Source organism: Bombina bombina, chromosome 9 (assembly GCF_027579735.1).
Source record: "Bombina bombina isolate aBomBom1 chromosome 9, aBomBom1.pri, whole genome shotgun sequence".
Taxonomy (NCBI): domain Eukaryota; kingdom Metazoa; phylum Chordata; class Amphibia; order Anura; family Bombinatoridae; genus Bombina; species Bombina bombina.
Genome location: NC_069507.1, coordinates 192,915,056 through 192,930,889, shown reverse-complemented (window position 1 = coordinate 192,930,889; position 15,834 = coordinate 192,915,056). Strand labels below are relative to the sequence as shown.

General features: G+C 38.3%; 1 protein-coding gene across 1 annotated transcript in view; it reads right to left on the bottom strand.

Moving 5' to 3' along the window:
- The window catches only part of LOC128640494 (zinc finger matrin-type protein 4-like), a 269,542-nt gene that overhangs the window by 174,516 nt on the left and 79,192 nt on the right, over nucleotides 1–15,834 (bottom strand). The gene's annotated exons all lie outside the window — the stretch shown is intronic.

The following is a 15,834-nucleotide window of genomic DNA, read 5'->3' as shown; positions in this document are numbered from 1 at the left end:
CTTTAGTAGAAAATAGGATCCACAGTAAAGCCTTCCAACCAGTACATCAAGGCATTTGTTACTTATGATCTGGACTCACAAAGGTCTCTCAAATATATTGTAGGGAGAAAAACTAAGAAGAACTATTTAAGGAGACATACTGGCCTGAATGAAATAAGTGGGAACCGTATTGTAATGTTATGTGAAGAAGGAGAGAATGCTAATGGAGTGAAAGATGGTGCGGTATAGGTAAGAGAAACCGCTAGGTTAGTTCTCCTAGGACTAGGAGATGCATTACATAGAGGGGGGGGGGGGAGGTGGTAAAATAAATGCGGTGAATGGAGTATATGCCAGAGAAAACTTTTAAAATACGGGGTATCAATTATTATATTGCCCTGTTAGGGAAAAGAACTAGTGAGGCTGTAGAAAAATAAAGTAGAATTATAGACTCATCTGGCTAATAATGATGGTCAGTCCTGCTGACCTACCTAGATGATAGGTATACCTGGGATGATTGAAGCTTATGAGATAACAGTAGGTTAGGTGAGGGGAATGTTGTTATGAGAAACATACATGCCTACAGTGAGATCCTAACAGCTATATAATAACTAATGAGGAGGGCAAGAAATGAGATAGTAAGCTAGTAAACTTTTGGGTCGCCTGGTGAGGCCAATATGTAGAACAGATTATAGGGTTAAGGTGCTAACACTTGGAGACTCCATAGCAGCGGATCATATACATAGAGAAAATAAAATATCCCTCATGTATAGGGTCTAACCAGCCATTATGAGGCAATTTATATGATTCGTGCAGTGCTAGTTAAGGGTTAAGTGTACTGCCAATAGGTTTACATTAGAGGTGTAGCTATGTTCGCCCCTTTTAAAAGGGACAAAGGGATCATATGTATAGGAAGTATGGCCTGCGAGGGGCTGTAATTAGGTGAAGCCTGGTGCTAAATTCCAAGGGTTGAGCTTACGCACGCCTAAACTTGTTCTGTGCCAAGAGAAAAAACTATGTGTGTATAAACAGGATTACTGGGACCATATGACCCCATGTTGACATGTGCCTCCCTTTGTATAAACACAAATATATAAACATTTGCCAGATCTCCCTTCAAAGTCATAATATAATGTAACTGCTAATAAATGCGGTCCTGCAATTAGAACAGGAAATATGTTATATATGCACGCCGCCCCGGCCGATGGAGGCGCGCCACACGACATAGAGCAGAAGTTTATATAGGAGAGGGCAGATAAGGACACATTAAACAGTAAACATGTAATCAGGAGATGATAGTCACATTGAGCAACAAGAAGTGTACTGGTAATGAAAGCATGCTTATTTAACCCAACTAACATTATGGCTATTTAAAAGAAACTCAACCCCTAATGAAAACTAATGTCAATGGTAAATAACAAAAAGTGTCCTCAGACATAATAACAGATGAGGGATGCCAGGATATCTGAATGAATAAAGCAGTAGTTCCACTTCAATATACAGTGGTACAGTGTAGCATGGTATAAGCACAGGTGTATGGGGATTAGGGCCTCCTATCTCAAACAGCAGAAATATGGTACAGAGACAGCGTTAAGCTGTAAATAGGAAAAATAAACCTATTGTGGATACCAACAATACTACACAAAAAAAACCTAATTTCAAAAATGAGCTGTTGGGCTAAAGCAAGGCAATATCTATGTTATGCACGTTCTCATCTTGCTTAGTACTGTTTAGTGGGGAGTAGGGGATCACAAGCAAAAAAGATAGAACAGCTATAAGGTATTATTAACCCAAAACATGGACACCAAACAATCTGAGCCCCCTAGAAGCGGGTTACCGTTGTGACATTTACGAAGGGGCAATATAACAGTATATAGTAGCAGACATTAATATTTTTGTGACTTCACCTGAGTATACTCGCATATGTATGGCCCAGTGGCATAACAGTTTGTATCGTAGAGACTTTATCAATCAGGAGTATTAAACAAGCAGTAATTTTAACGTAACATGTGCAGCATACTAATCCATTTCAAAAACGTTAAATAAACAGTGACTTTAGCGTAACATGCACAGCACATTAATCTGTAACAGAAGTGTTAAACAAGCAATGATTTTAACATAACATGTGCAGCACACAAAACTGTTGTATAGACCTAACGTGTAAAGCATGACTTTGTTTCTCTAAGAGAAGTAAAATAGCCATGTCCAGGGCCATACTACCATAGGGATCCAACCAAAGAAATGTCCAGATAGAAAATGTCCTCAAGGTGTTTGCTGGGAGTCAGCTAACCAATACTATCCTATGCCAGAGCGAAATCCATGCAGCTTGTCTGTGGTATTGGCAAGTCCCAGAGCCGCTATATTGCAATTTTGGGTTACCGCCACCCAGCAGGTACGAGTAAGACAGTCCGGTGTTGAGAAAGTTTCCTGTAAGAGGAGGAAGAGAGAGCCATCTCGGGCTGCTTGAGCTGTATGCGGCGAGTCCCACATGTTACTGTTAGGTTCAGTGAGAGAGACTCGTCGAGATGGTAGACTGAAGCACTTTATCATATCCGGTAATAAGCGGATGGGGGTTGCATTGGTTATAGGTTGTGGGCATCCTGCCATACATTTCTCGGCCTCAGGATCCTTCCAAGGTAGGTGAATCGTCGCCTCTAACTGGTTATGTCCAGGAGATGAGGTACGCCGAGGCCCCAAAGCGCCCCCCTCCCCAGGAGCATCCACGCAGATAGGCGCGTGGTTGTTATGGCCCACTGACCTGGCTTCTGCTAGCTGAGGCACCAAGGTAAATGTACGCTCAAATATGCTGCAGCACCCTTCTAAAAAAGTGTATATTTCCTCCATAATCTGCTCAGCAGTCGCCATAATGAAAGGCAATGGTAGGCGCCGGGCTGGAGAGGAGGATAGAACAATGGTGATGGGCCCAAGATGGCCGCTGTAGGAGCCGCTTGTCAACAAGGTATACACCGGGGTCTCGAGGTTCCGGCAAGTTAGTGCCCCACAAAAAAGAATTAGGTACACAAGATCCCCAGGTCAAGCAGTCTTCAGTATGGGTCAAATATTTATGCAGAAATAATCTGTAACATTGATTTTTGTATGAGCTCTAGCTGGAGCTGCTGTGATGTGCGTCTGTATTGCTCTGTTGCTGGCTCCGCCCCCCCTATATATAGTCTTTTATTACTGATACGTTTTAACATGGTTCATTAAATAATTTTCTTTTATCTCTCTGTGAGTATATTTATCCCTTGGCCTCTTGTTGGCGCTGTATTCACTTCTTACTACTTGTGATGTCACTTAGACCCAAAAACCCAGAAATACAGGAACACTAAATAGGAAGAGGTGGATGGGCGGCTGCGCTAAACCTTTTTTGGTAAATCTGTTTTGCCCTGGACTTGTAATATTAGTTTTCACACAGTCCAGCAATATTAATATTGTGTCCTGCACTACTATTATCGCTCCACTTGAAATCAGGAAATTAATTTTGCAGATAAAAATTTAATTTCATTTTGAAGTGGTAATGATTTTAGACTTCATGGTTTACTAAGGGCAAAATCATTTTAGGATTGTGACCACTAGAAAAATTCATTGATAATACCAGTCGAAGTTCAGAAATCATTCTCTACTGAAAAGAAGCTCCTCATAATAATCCTGGGTCATTAACAGAAAAATTATTTAATTAAAAAAAATTATTATTATTTTAATTAGAATATCCCTTTAATTGAAATGGATACTTCATTTTTAAAATAGGTTTAGTGTCACACATGCTACTTTATTTTGCACTAGATTTATGAAATCAGATAGATTACTTTAACATTAAATATCTTTAAGCTTCTTGTAAAGGACTGCAAATTACTTCCAACAGCCAAAAATAAAATCTTTTTTTTATGTTCTATAAAGGTTATTAGGCACCAATATTACTTAAATTTCACATGAGATTTTTTAGTAAGAGGATAACCCAGACTGAATCATAATTCCAAGTGAGTTGTTTTTCAAAGTGAGCTACAAGTCTTAAAATCTAGGGCAATGATAGCTTCAGTGATCTGCCACAGACAAAACAGCTTTGAAGCACTTCAATCTATTTCATAAGTGGAAGAGGGTGTTTTTAATACCGAGGAATTTAGGATTAGATAAAGATGTTAACTGCTTGATACAGGGAAAAGCTGAACCACAGATTTTAAACTGTCTATAAACCAGCCAGTTCAGTAAAATGCATTATTGTCTACACATTATTACAATTTAATTTTTGGGATTTATAGTGTAATAAAAGGTCCAGTTTACTTTGTTTATTTATTACCTTTTTATTGGTATGAATTGCTGAAAGTTAGCTCCTTTCTCTGATAGTATATCTAGATATGTTCAGAAGAGTGCATGTGTCTTAAAGGGACAGTAAATGAAAAAATAATGTTGCATAATTCGTCATAGTGCAGAATTAGGTAACATTATCTTAGCGACAGCTTTAAAAATCAAAAGACTTGATAGATTTTATCCCTCTAAGTTGCACTTACCTATTCTCCTCTCCAGGTTCTTCTGATCATGGGCTCCATTACATACACAGCGTCGCCCGCAAAAGCAGGTGCCGCCGGTTTTTATGCAATTTTGGTATCACATATACAGCGCCACATATAAATGTGGCACGTATATTTCACCCGTCGGCCGCTATTTTTACTCCCATAAGATAACATAGAACCGCGTCGCAAATCGGTATCACATATTCAGCGCAAGAACTTGCACTGAGAAAATGCAGACATTTTACTCCATTGTCACCTCGCCACACATAGGCAGGCACAGCAAGCCTTGCGTTGAGTATGTGAGCACCATAACTCCCTGAAAATAGCAACTAACACCTGACGCATGCAGAATATCTATACCTGTCAACCGCAATCCCCCACCGCAATAACTAATAAATTATATTAACCCCCTAAGCAGCTATCAAACCCACATTGGAACTAATAATAAAAATATTAACCCCTAAACTGACAACCCCCTACAACGCAATATGCCTAATTAAACTATTAACCCCTAATCTGCAATTCACCCACATCACAATCTACCTAATAAAAGTATTAACCCCTAAATCCACCAACTCCAACATTGCAAACTACCAATTAAAACTATTAACCCCTAATCTGCCATTAACCCACAACGCAATAAACCTATTAAACTATCAACCCCTAATCTGTCAAACCCACACTACACAATAATGCTAATAAATCTATTAACCCCTAAACCGTCAAACCCCACAATGCAAATAACTAATCACTAAGCCCCCTAACCTAACACCCCCTAAATTAACCCATTACATACATTAAAATAATAATGATAGTTGGCTGATTTAGGGGTTAATACTTTTATTAGGTAGATCGCGATGTAGGTAAATTGTGGATTAGGGGTTAATAATTTAATTAGGCATTTTGTGTTGTGGGGGGTTATCAGTTTAGGGGTAATATTTTTATTTTTAGTTCCGATGTGGGTTTGATGGCGGATATAGGGATTTTTATGTGTTGGGTTTATTTTTGTGAGGCGTGTTAGACTGTTATGGGAGATTTTATGGCCTAGATTTGGAGTTCGGCGGTAAAAGGGCTGTTAACGCTCCGCGGGTTTTTTTCTGGCCGCACCATAAATTTAACTCTGGTATCGAGAGTTCAAACAAATGCTGCGTTAGGCTCCAAAAAAGGAGCGTAGAGCATATTTACCGCAAATGCAACTCTCGATACCAGAGTTGCTTACGGACGCGGCCGGCATCAAAAACGTGCTCGTGCACGATTCTCCCATAGGAAACAATGGGGCAGTTTGAGCTGAAAAAAAACCTAACACCTGCAAAAAAGCAGCGTTCAGCTCTTAACGCAGCCCCATTGTTTCCTATGGGGAAACACTTCCTAAGTCTGCACTTAACACTCTAACATGTACCCCGAGTCTAAACACCCCTAACCTTACACTTATTAACCCCTAATCTGCCGCCCCCGCTATCGCTGACCCCTGCATTACACTTTTAACCCCTAATCTGCCGCTCCGTAAACCGCCGCCACCTACGTTATCCCTATGTACCCCTAATCTGCTGCCCTAACATCGCCGACCCCTATGTTATATTTATTAACCCCTAATCTGCCCCCCACAACGTCGCCGACACCTGCCTACACTTATTAACCCCTAATCTGCCGAGCGGACCTGAGCGCTACTATAATAAAGTTATTAACCCCTAATCCGCCTCACTAACCCTATCATAAATAGTATTAACCCCTAATCTGCCCTCCCTAACATCGCCGACACCTACCTTCAATTATTAACCCCTAATCTGCCGACCGGAGCTCACCGCTATTCTAATAAATGTATTAACCCCTAAAGCTAAGTCTAACCCTAACACTAACACCCCCCTAAGTTAAATATAATTTTTATCTAACGAAATAAATTAACTCTTATTAAATAAATGATTCCTATTGAAAGCTAAATACTTACCTGTAAAATAAATCCTAATATAGCTACAATATAAATTATAATTATATTATAGCTATTTTAGGATTAATATTTATTTTACAGGCAACTTTGTAATTATTTTAACCAGGTACAATAGCTATTAAATAGTTAAGAACTATTTAATAGTTACCTAGTTAAAATAATAACAAATTTACCTGTAAAATAAATCCTAACCTAAGATATAATTAAACCTAACACTACCCTATCAATAAAATAATTAAATAAACTACCTACAATTACCTACAATTAACCTAACACTACACTATCAATAAATTAATTAAACACAATTGCTACAAATAAATACAATTAAATAAACTATCTAAAGTACAAAAAATAAAAAAGAACTAAGTTACAGAAAATAATAAAATATTTACAAACATAAGAAAAATATTACAACAATTTTAAACTAATTACACCTACTCTAAGCCCCCTAATAAAATAACAAAGCCCCCCAAAATAAAAAATTCCCTACCCTATTCTAAAATACAAATATTACAAGCTCTTTTACCTTACCAGCCCTGAACAGGGCCCTTTGCGGGGCATGCCCCAAGAATTTCAGCTCTTTTGCCTGTAAAAAAAAACATACAATACCCCCCCCCCAACATTACAACCCACCACCCACATACCCCTAATCTAACCCAAACCCCCCTTAAATAAACCTAACACTAATCCCCTGAAGATCTTCCTACCTTGTCTTCACCATACCAGGTTCACCGATCCGTCCTGGCTCCAAGATCTTCATCCAACCCAAGCGGGGGTTGGCGATCCATAATCCGGTGCTCCAAAGTCTTCCTCCTATCCGGCAAGAAGAGGACATCCGGACCGGCAAACATCTTCTCCAAGCGGCATCTTCTATCTTCTTCCATCCGATGACGACCGGCTCCATCTTGAAGACCTCCAGCGCGGATCCATCCTCTTCTTCCGACGACTAGACGACGAATGACGGTTCCTTTAAGGGACGTCATCCAAGATGGCGTCCCTCGAATTCCGATTGGCTGATAGGATTCTATCAGCCAATCGGAATTAAGGTAGGAATTTTCTGATTGGCTGATGGAATCAGCCAATCAGAATATAGTTCAATCCGATTGGCTGATCCAATCAGCCAATCAGATTGAGCTCGCATTCTATTGGCTGTTCCGATCAGCCAATAGAATGCGAGCTCAATCTGATTGGCTGATTGGATCAGCCAATCGGATTGAACTATATTCTGATTGGCTGATTCCATCAGCCAATCAGAAAATTCCTACCTTAATTCCGATTGGCTGATAGAATCCTATCAGCCAATCGGAATTCGAGGGACGCCATCTTGGATGACGTCCCTTAAAGGAACCGTCATTCGTCGTCTAGTCGTCGGAAGAAGAGGATGGATCCGCGCTGGAGGTCTTCAAGATGGAGCCGGTCGTCATCGGATGGAAGAAGATAGAAGATGCCGCTTGGAGAAGATGTTTGCCGGTCCGGATGTCCTCTTCTTGCCGGATAGGAGGAAGACTTTGGAGCACCGGATTATGGATCGCCAACCCCCGCTTGGGTTGGATGAAGATCTTGGAGCCAGGACGGATCGGTGAACCTGGTATGGTGAAGACAAGGTAGGAAGATCTTCAGGGGATTAGTGTTAGGTTTATTTAAGGGGGGTTTGGGTTAGATTAGGGGTATGTGGGTGGTGGGTTGTAATGTTGGGGGGGGGGGTATTGTATGTTTTTTTTTACAGGCAAAAGAGCTGAAATTCTTGGGGCATGCCCCGCAAAGGGCCCTGTTCAGGGCTGGTAAGGTAAAAGAGCTTGTAATATTTGTATTTTAGAATAGGGTAGGGAATTTTTTTATTTTGGGGGGCTTTGTTATTTTATTAGGGGGCTTAGAGTAGGTGTAATTAGTTTAAAATTGTTGTAATATTTTTCTTATGTTTGTAAATATTTTATTATTTTCTGTAACTTAGTTCTTTTTTATTTTTTGTACTTTAGATAGTTTATTTAATTGTATTTATTTGTAGCAATTGTGTTTAATTAATTTATTGATAGTGTAGTGTTAGGTTAATTGTAGGTAATTGTAGGTAGTTTATTTAATTATTTTATTGATAGGGTAGTGTTAGGTTTAATTATATCTTAGGTTAGGATTTATTTTACAGGTAAATTTGTTATTATTTTAACTAGGTAACTATTAAATAGTTCTTAACTATTTAATAGCTATTGTACCTGGTTAAAATAATTACAAAGTTGCCTGTAAAATAAATATTAATCCTAAAATAGCTATAATATAATTATAATTTATATTGTAGCTATATTAGGATGTATTTTACAGGTAAGTATTTAGCTTTAAATAGGAATTATTTATTTAATAAGAGTTAATTTATTTCGTTAGATAAAAATTATATTTAACTTAGGGGGGTGTTAGTGTTAGGGTTAGACTTAGCTTTAGGGGTTAATACATTTATTAGAATAGCGGTGAGCTCCGGTCGGCAGATTAGGGGTTAATAATTGAAGGTAGGTGTCGGCGATGTTAGGGAGGGCAGATTAGGGGTTAATACTATTTATGATAGGGTTAGTGAGGCGGATTAGGGGTTAATAACTTTATTATAGTAGCGCTCAGGTCCGCTCGGCAGATGAGGGGTTAATCAGTGTAGGTAGGTGTCGGCGACGTTGAGGGGGGCAGATTAGGGGTTAATAAATATAACATAGGGGTCGGCGATGTTAGGGGTAGCAGATTAGGGGTACATAGGGATAACGTAGGTGGCGGCGATTTGCGGTCGGAAGATTAGGGGTTAATTATTTTAAGTAGCTTGCGGCGACGTTGTGGGGGGCAAGTTAGGGGTTAATAGATATAATACAGGGGTCGGCGGTGTTAGGGGCAGCAGATTAGGGGTACATAAGTATAACGTAGGTGGCGGTCGGCAGATTAGGGGTTAAAAATTTTAATCGAGTGGCGGCGATGTGGGGGGACCTCGGTTTAGGGGTACATAGGTAGTTTATGGGTGTTAGTGTACTTTAGGGTACAGTAGTTAAGAGCTTTATAAACCGGCGTTAGCCAGAAAGCTCTTAACTCCTGCTATTTTCAGGCGGCTGGAATCTTGTCGTTAGAGCTCTAACGCTCACTGCAGAAACGACTCTAAATACCGGCGTTAGGAAGATCCCATTGAAAAGATAGGATACGCAAATGGCGTAGGGGGATCTGCGGTATGGAAAAGTCGCGGCTGAAAAGTGAGCGTTAGACCCTTTAATCACTGACTCCAAATACCAGCGGGCGGCCAAAACCAGCGTTAGGAGCCTCTAACGCTGGTTTTGACGGCTACCGCCGAACTCTAAATCTAGGCCTATGTTTTTTTTTTATTTTCTTAGGCGCCAGCAGTTTCTTAAGTAAGTCACTGGCATCTCCATAAATTTGTATTTACGCTCATTTCTGGACATCGCTAGTTTATCCGACTTACAGCACTTTATGAACTGCCGGAGGGTTTATGTAATACCCCGATGTGCGAGGTGAAATTACTGGTGGCGTGGGCTTCAGTGCTTGTGCTAAAGCCTGCACCGTATATGCAATCTCTCCCCATATCTTCTTTTTCAAAAGTGGTTTGTGTTTGTGCTATTGAGCTGAATGTAGAGTTCTCCCATTCTGGTAGCGGGATCAAGCTACATTTATTTCAACAGTGCGACCTGGCACACAGTGATTAGACAGCACGCTCGAAAATCACTTTTGAAAAAGAAGACATGATCAGAAGAGCCTGCAGAGTAGACCAGGTAAGTGCAACTCTGAGGGCTGAAATCTATCAAATCTATTGTTTTTTAAATCTGTTGCTAAGATAATGTTACATAATTCTGCACTATGTCCCTTTAAGTATAATAAGGCAGCTGTGTTTGCAACAATGTTCATTGCAGTGTTATACATTAAGACACGCCCCTCTTGAGCCTATCTATAGTCTTAGGGAAAGGAATTTAGGGGTTAATTACAATGTATCATTTGAAAATGATCTGCATGTTGATGGCTGAGTCCTTTATTGATGTCAACACAGTCACAATTATCCATTTTCATTATTTATCAGGAGCACATTCTTTATTGTCGGCTTAATTAAAATTGGTCCTATTCTTAATGTAGACTGAGAGCTCTCCTGAGCAGGGCCCTCTTCCTCCTGTACCAGATTTGTTTAGTTTTATGTTTTGTATTTTTATCAAAATGTTGTCATTGTATACCCCTCTCATTGTACCCAGCACTACGGAATTTGGCGGTGCTATACAAATAAATAATAATAATAATAATAATAACATGTGCAAGTCCTGTTTTCCCAGTCACATTCCAAAAGTTTAATACATTTATAGGGTAATTTTTACTTATCTGATTCCACATCTTAAAGGACTAGAAAAACCCCTCAAAACACTTTCTATTTTTACAATATATCCCAAAATGTTTTCGCTTGGATTATTGGTTTGCTCATTCGCAAAACACACGGGCATTACCCCACCATGGCCCAAATTACAAGCGGATTACATGAGCGCTAACTGCTCTCAGGGTAAAAACACTGGCGCACCCAGGTTAGTGCTGGTGAAAGTGAAAAGTAAAAAAAACTCAGACGTGCTAACTTCAGGATTTAGGCTATCGCATCATTTCTAACTCCCTCTTCTCATAGACTTCTATGGGGTGCGCTAAAGAAATCCTTTTCTAACCCAAAACTGTGAGCTGCTTTAAAGCTAAATACTTCAAATTCATATGTTTTTCCCTTAGAAAAGAAAGTTCTTTTATTTTAAAATAGATATTTCAATATATATCTGTATATATTTTTGTAAAAACATATATCGGCCCCTATATATCTATATTTATATATATATATATATATATATATATATATATATATATATATATATATATATTTATATATTAGAAACACCACAATTTTTAGAGCTTAATTAGATGAAAAGGGGACAAAATAAACAATGAAAGAATACTACAACTTTTTTTTACTACACATAACTAAACATTTTATATAAAATCTCAAGGTATTTACTGTCCCTTTATTCCGTAATGAAATAAAATATTTATAATGGAATGGCTTATATCCCTTTAAAGGTCAGTAGCTATGCATAGAAATCCATATCAGCACGCAAATCAATAAACAAAATAAAGCCACAAATTATGTATATTGATAGCATATCGCTAGCGTAGATTTTATTTTATTAATGGAATGTTGTAGACCACTGGTTTTCAAACCTGTCCTCAGACCTCCCTGGCCACATTTTGAGGCCATCTGAACTAGAGCACAGGTGAAAAAAATCAGACGATTAGTAAACATACGTCTAGATTACGAGTTTTGCGTTAGAGGCTGTGGGGTGTTAATGAGCAGTTTATACTCACCGCTCACTTGCAGACAGCGCTGGTATTACGGGTTTTTAGAAACCCGGTGTTATCCGCAAAAAAGTGAGCGCAGAGCAAAATTTTGCTCCACATCTCACCTCAATACCAGCGCTGCTTACGTTAGCGGTGAGCTGGCTAAACATGCTCGAGCACGATTTCCCCATAGGAATCAACACGGAGAGCCGGCTGAAAAAAAACCTAACGCCTGCAAAAAAGCAGCGTTTAGCGCCTAACGCAGCCCCATTGAATCCTATGGGGAAATAAAAGTTATGTCTACACCCTAACATGAACCCTGAGTCTTAACACCCCTAATCTTACATTTATTAACCTCTAATCTGCCGCCCCCGACACCGCCGCCACCTACATTATACTTATGAACCCCTAATCTGCCGCCCCCAACATCGCCGCCACTATAATAAACATATTAACCCCTAAATCAAAGTCTAACCCCAACCCTAACCCCCCCCCCCCGCCCCAACTTAAATATAATTTAAATAAATCTAAATAAAATTACTATCATTAACTAAGTAATTCCTATTTAAAACTAAATACTTACCTATAAAATAAACCCTAAGCTAGCTACAATATAACTAATAGTTACATTGTAGCTAGCTTAGGGTTTATTTTTATTTTACAGGCAAGTTTGTATTTATTTTAACTAGGTAGAATAGTTATTAAATAGTTATAAACTATTTAATAGCTACCTAGTTAAAATAAAGACAAATATACCTGTAAAATAAAACCTAAGTTACAATTACACCTAACACTACACTTCAATTAAATTAATTACCTAAATTAAATACAATTAATTACAATTAAATAAAATTATCTAAAGTACAAAAAACCCCCACTAAATTACACAAAATAATAAAGAAATTACAAGATTTTTAAACTAATTATACCTAATCTAATCCCCTAACAAATTAAAAAAGCCCCCCCCCCAAAAAAAATAAAAAAATAAAAGGGCTATTTGTAATTTAGTGTAGGGTAGGGCTTCTTTAATTTAATTTATTTTAACTAGGTAGTTATTAAATAGTTAATAAGTATTTAATAACTATTCTACCTAGTTAAAATAAATACAAAGTTGCCTGTAAAATAAAAATGAACCCTAAGATAGCTACAATGTAACTATTAGGTATATTGTAGCTAGCTTAGGGTTTATTTTATAGGTAAGTATTTAGTTTTAAATAGGAATTATTTAGTTAATTGTAGTAATTTTATTTAGATTTATTGTAATTATATTTAAGTTAGGGGGTGTTAGCGTTAGGATTAGACTTAGGTTTAGGGGTTAATACATTTAATATAGTGGCGGCGACATTGGGGGCGGCAGATTAGGGGTTAATAAATGTAGGTAGGTGGCGGCGATGTTAGGGGCGGCAGATTAGGGGTTAATAATATTTAACTAGTATTTATGATGACTGAGTGCGGCAGTTTAGGGGTTAATATATTTATTATAGTGGCAGCGATGTCCAGTTCGGCAGATTAGAGGTTAAAAAAATTTATTTTAGTGTTTCGATGTGGGGGGCTCGGTTTAGGGCTTAATAGGTAGTTTATGGGTGTTAGTGTACTTTTTAACACTTTAGTTAAGAGTTCAATGCTACGGCAAAAGTGTAAAACTCTTAACTACTGACTTTTAAATGCGGTACCAGGCTTGACAGGAGAGGGTCCACCGCTCACTTTTGGTCAGACCCGTAATACCGGCGCTATGCAAGTCCCATTGAAAATATAGGATACGGATTTCGGAGCCTGGCCAAAAAAGTGAGCGGTACACCTGTACCTGCAAGACTCGTAATACCAGCGGGCGTTAAAAAGCAGCGCTGGGACCGTCCAACACTGCTTTTTAACCCTAACACACAACTCGTAATCTAGGCCATAGTTATTTTACCTGTTCTCATCTAAGGTAAGCCTGAAAATCTGGCCTGTTGGGAAGGCCTGAGGACAGGTTTGAAACCCAGTGTTGAAGATATAACAGCTTATCTGACAAACTCTCAATAAATAAAAATTTTCATTTGTCATTTCTTGGTTGCACAATGGAAACATAAATGATCAATATATATTTTTACAGCTAACATTTATTAAAACCTAAATAAATGCTAGATAGAATGATGCATTCAATTAAAAAATTGTCTGACAATAACATGTAGATGTATTTTTAAAGTTTCATTAGCTGTTTAAATAGTGACAAAATAAATGTAAAGTTTTAGTGTCCATAAAACAGTGGGAGATGCCATGTTGTAACCTAGGATACTCTCTCTGCTGTGGCCAATTAGGGACAGTTATAAATAGGTCACTAGAGTGTGCAGCCAATGGTTGTGTGGAATATAACTGTGTTCTGCACTTCCATTTCTAACAGGAACTGAAAAGCTCACAATTTCAGAAAGGAATTACAGGAAAGGGGACAAAATAAATAATGAAAGCATATTGCAGAGTTATTTTCCTATATATGATTTATCACTCCATATTACCATCTCAAAGCGTTTAATGTCCCTTTAACTTTCAACTACATTTACCCTCCATTAAATTTTAATAATGCATCTCAGTATTTCATATCTACCATGACTTCAAAAGGCGCCTTTAACTTTAAACTTCTTATAAGCTGATATAAAAAGCTTGTTATCCATTATATAAATGAAAGAAAATCAGCAAGCAAATAAACTCATAAAGCACCATGCCCAGAAGCAAAAAAACAAAAAAAGATGATAAGGCTACAGAAAGTATCTATATCATCATTAATAGAGAGCGCTACTTGTAATGTATGCGCTCGTTTAAAAGCAGACACCCTGGAGAATTAGGAAATTACACTTAGCAATTGAACTTTTAGTGTTGTCGCTAAGGTTAACCTCAGATTTACTCCTGACAGAATCATTTTTTGAGAGCACACGTTAATAAGACACTAATACTTTGCTGTATATACGACTGCAGGGAAAGGTTTATTTCACATCTACTGTACAAATTATGGACAACATTCTAAACTAAAAAAAGCAGATGAGGGCTTTTTTAAAGGGGCAAGATGAATATTATAATGAACTATTATTTATAAAATCGCAACATAATGCATAGTAATATATAATGTTACATTAGATCACTGGTTTTCAATCCTGTTCTCAGGCCTCCCCAACAGACCAGATTTTCAGGATTACCTTGGATGTGAGCAGGTAAAATAGCCAGGTGATTATTTCACCTGTGCTCCAGTTCAGAGGTCCTCAAAATCTAACAGAGGCTCAATGACAGGTTTTAATTCCAGTGCATTAGATGTATGAAAATGAGACTGTACTTAAAGGGACATGAAACCCATTTTTTTTTTCTTTCATGATTCAGATGTGATTTTAACCCCTTCCTGCCATTAGAACGATCTATGCCATCCTAAATGAGCTGGGCTTTAGCGCCGTTGGGACGGCATGGAACCTCCTAGCTTTTCTGCTGTACTGAAGCAGCTACGGCTTCCTAACTGGGATTGTGGACTGGAGGACCACTGCTTCATAACTTGTGTTTCTGGAAAGCCTGAAGGTTCGCCAGAAACACGGGGCATCAAGCTCTGTTCGGAGCTTGATAAATAGACCCTTATGAATAGTATTTCATTGCTGTCAGTTTACATAGGATGTTTTTTTTAAACAAGATCTACTTTATTACCTGTATGCAGAAGACAATTACAGAATCATTAAGTGATGTCTGCACATTTTTCATCTCTAATCCTACCTCTAAGAGTACAGAGAATAGCATATATACTGTGATATAGCTATCTCTTCAAATCAAAATGAAAGGTAATTACCCAAGACAACTGCAGATAAATCAGATAATAGTTAAAAGGACATTAAAATCTCTGTTTGGTGTAAAAATTGTGCTTTGTCCCGAGCTCCCTAGTGTGGCCAAAAAGCAAATCTGTAACCTGCAAATGCTGCAAACCAAATAGCTGGGTTAGGCAATTTGCAGCTTCTTGAAATTGCAGATGCATGAAGCCATAGACGTACAAATTTTCTGACTTGGAAACCTGTCTGCCCTTCTTCATGGTAAATGGGCAGCAGACACTGTATGTCTGCTGCCTGTATGTGCTACAGC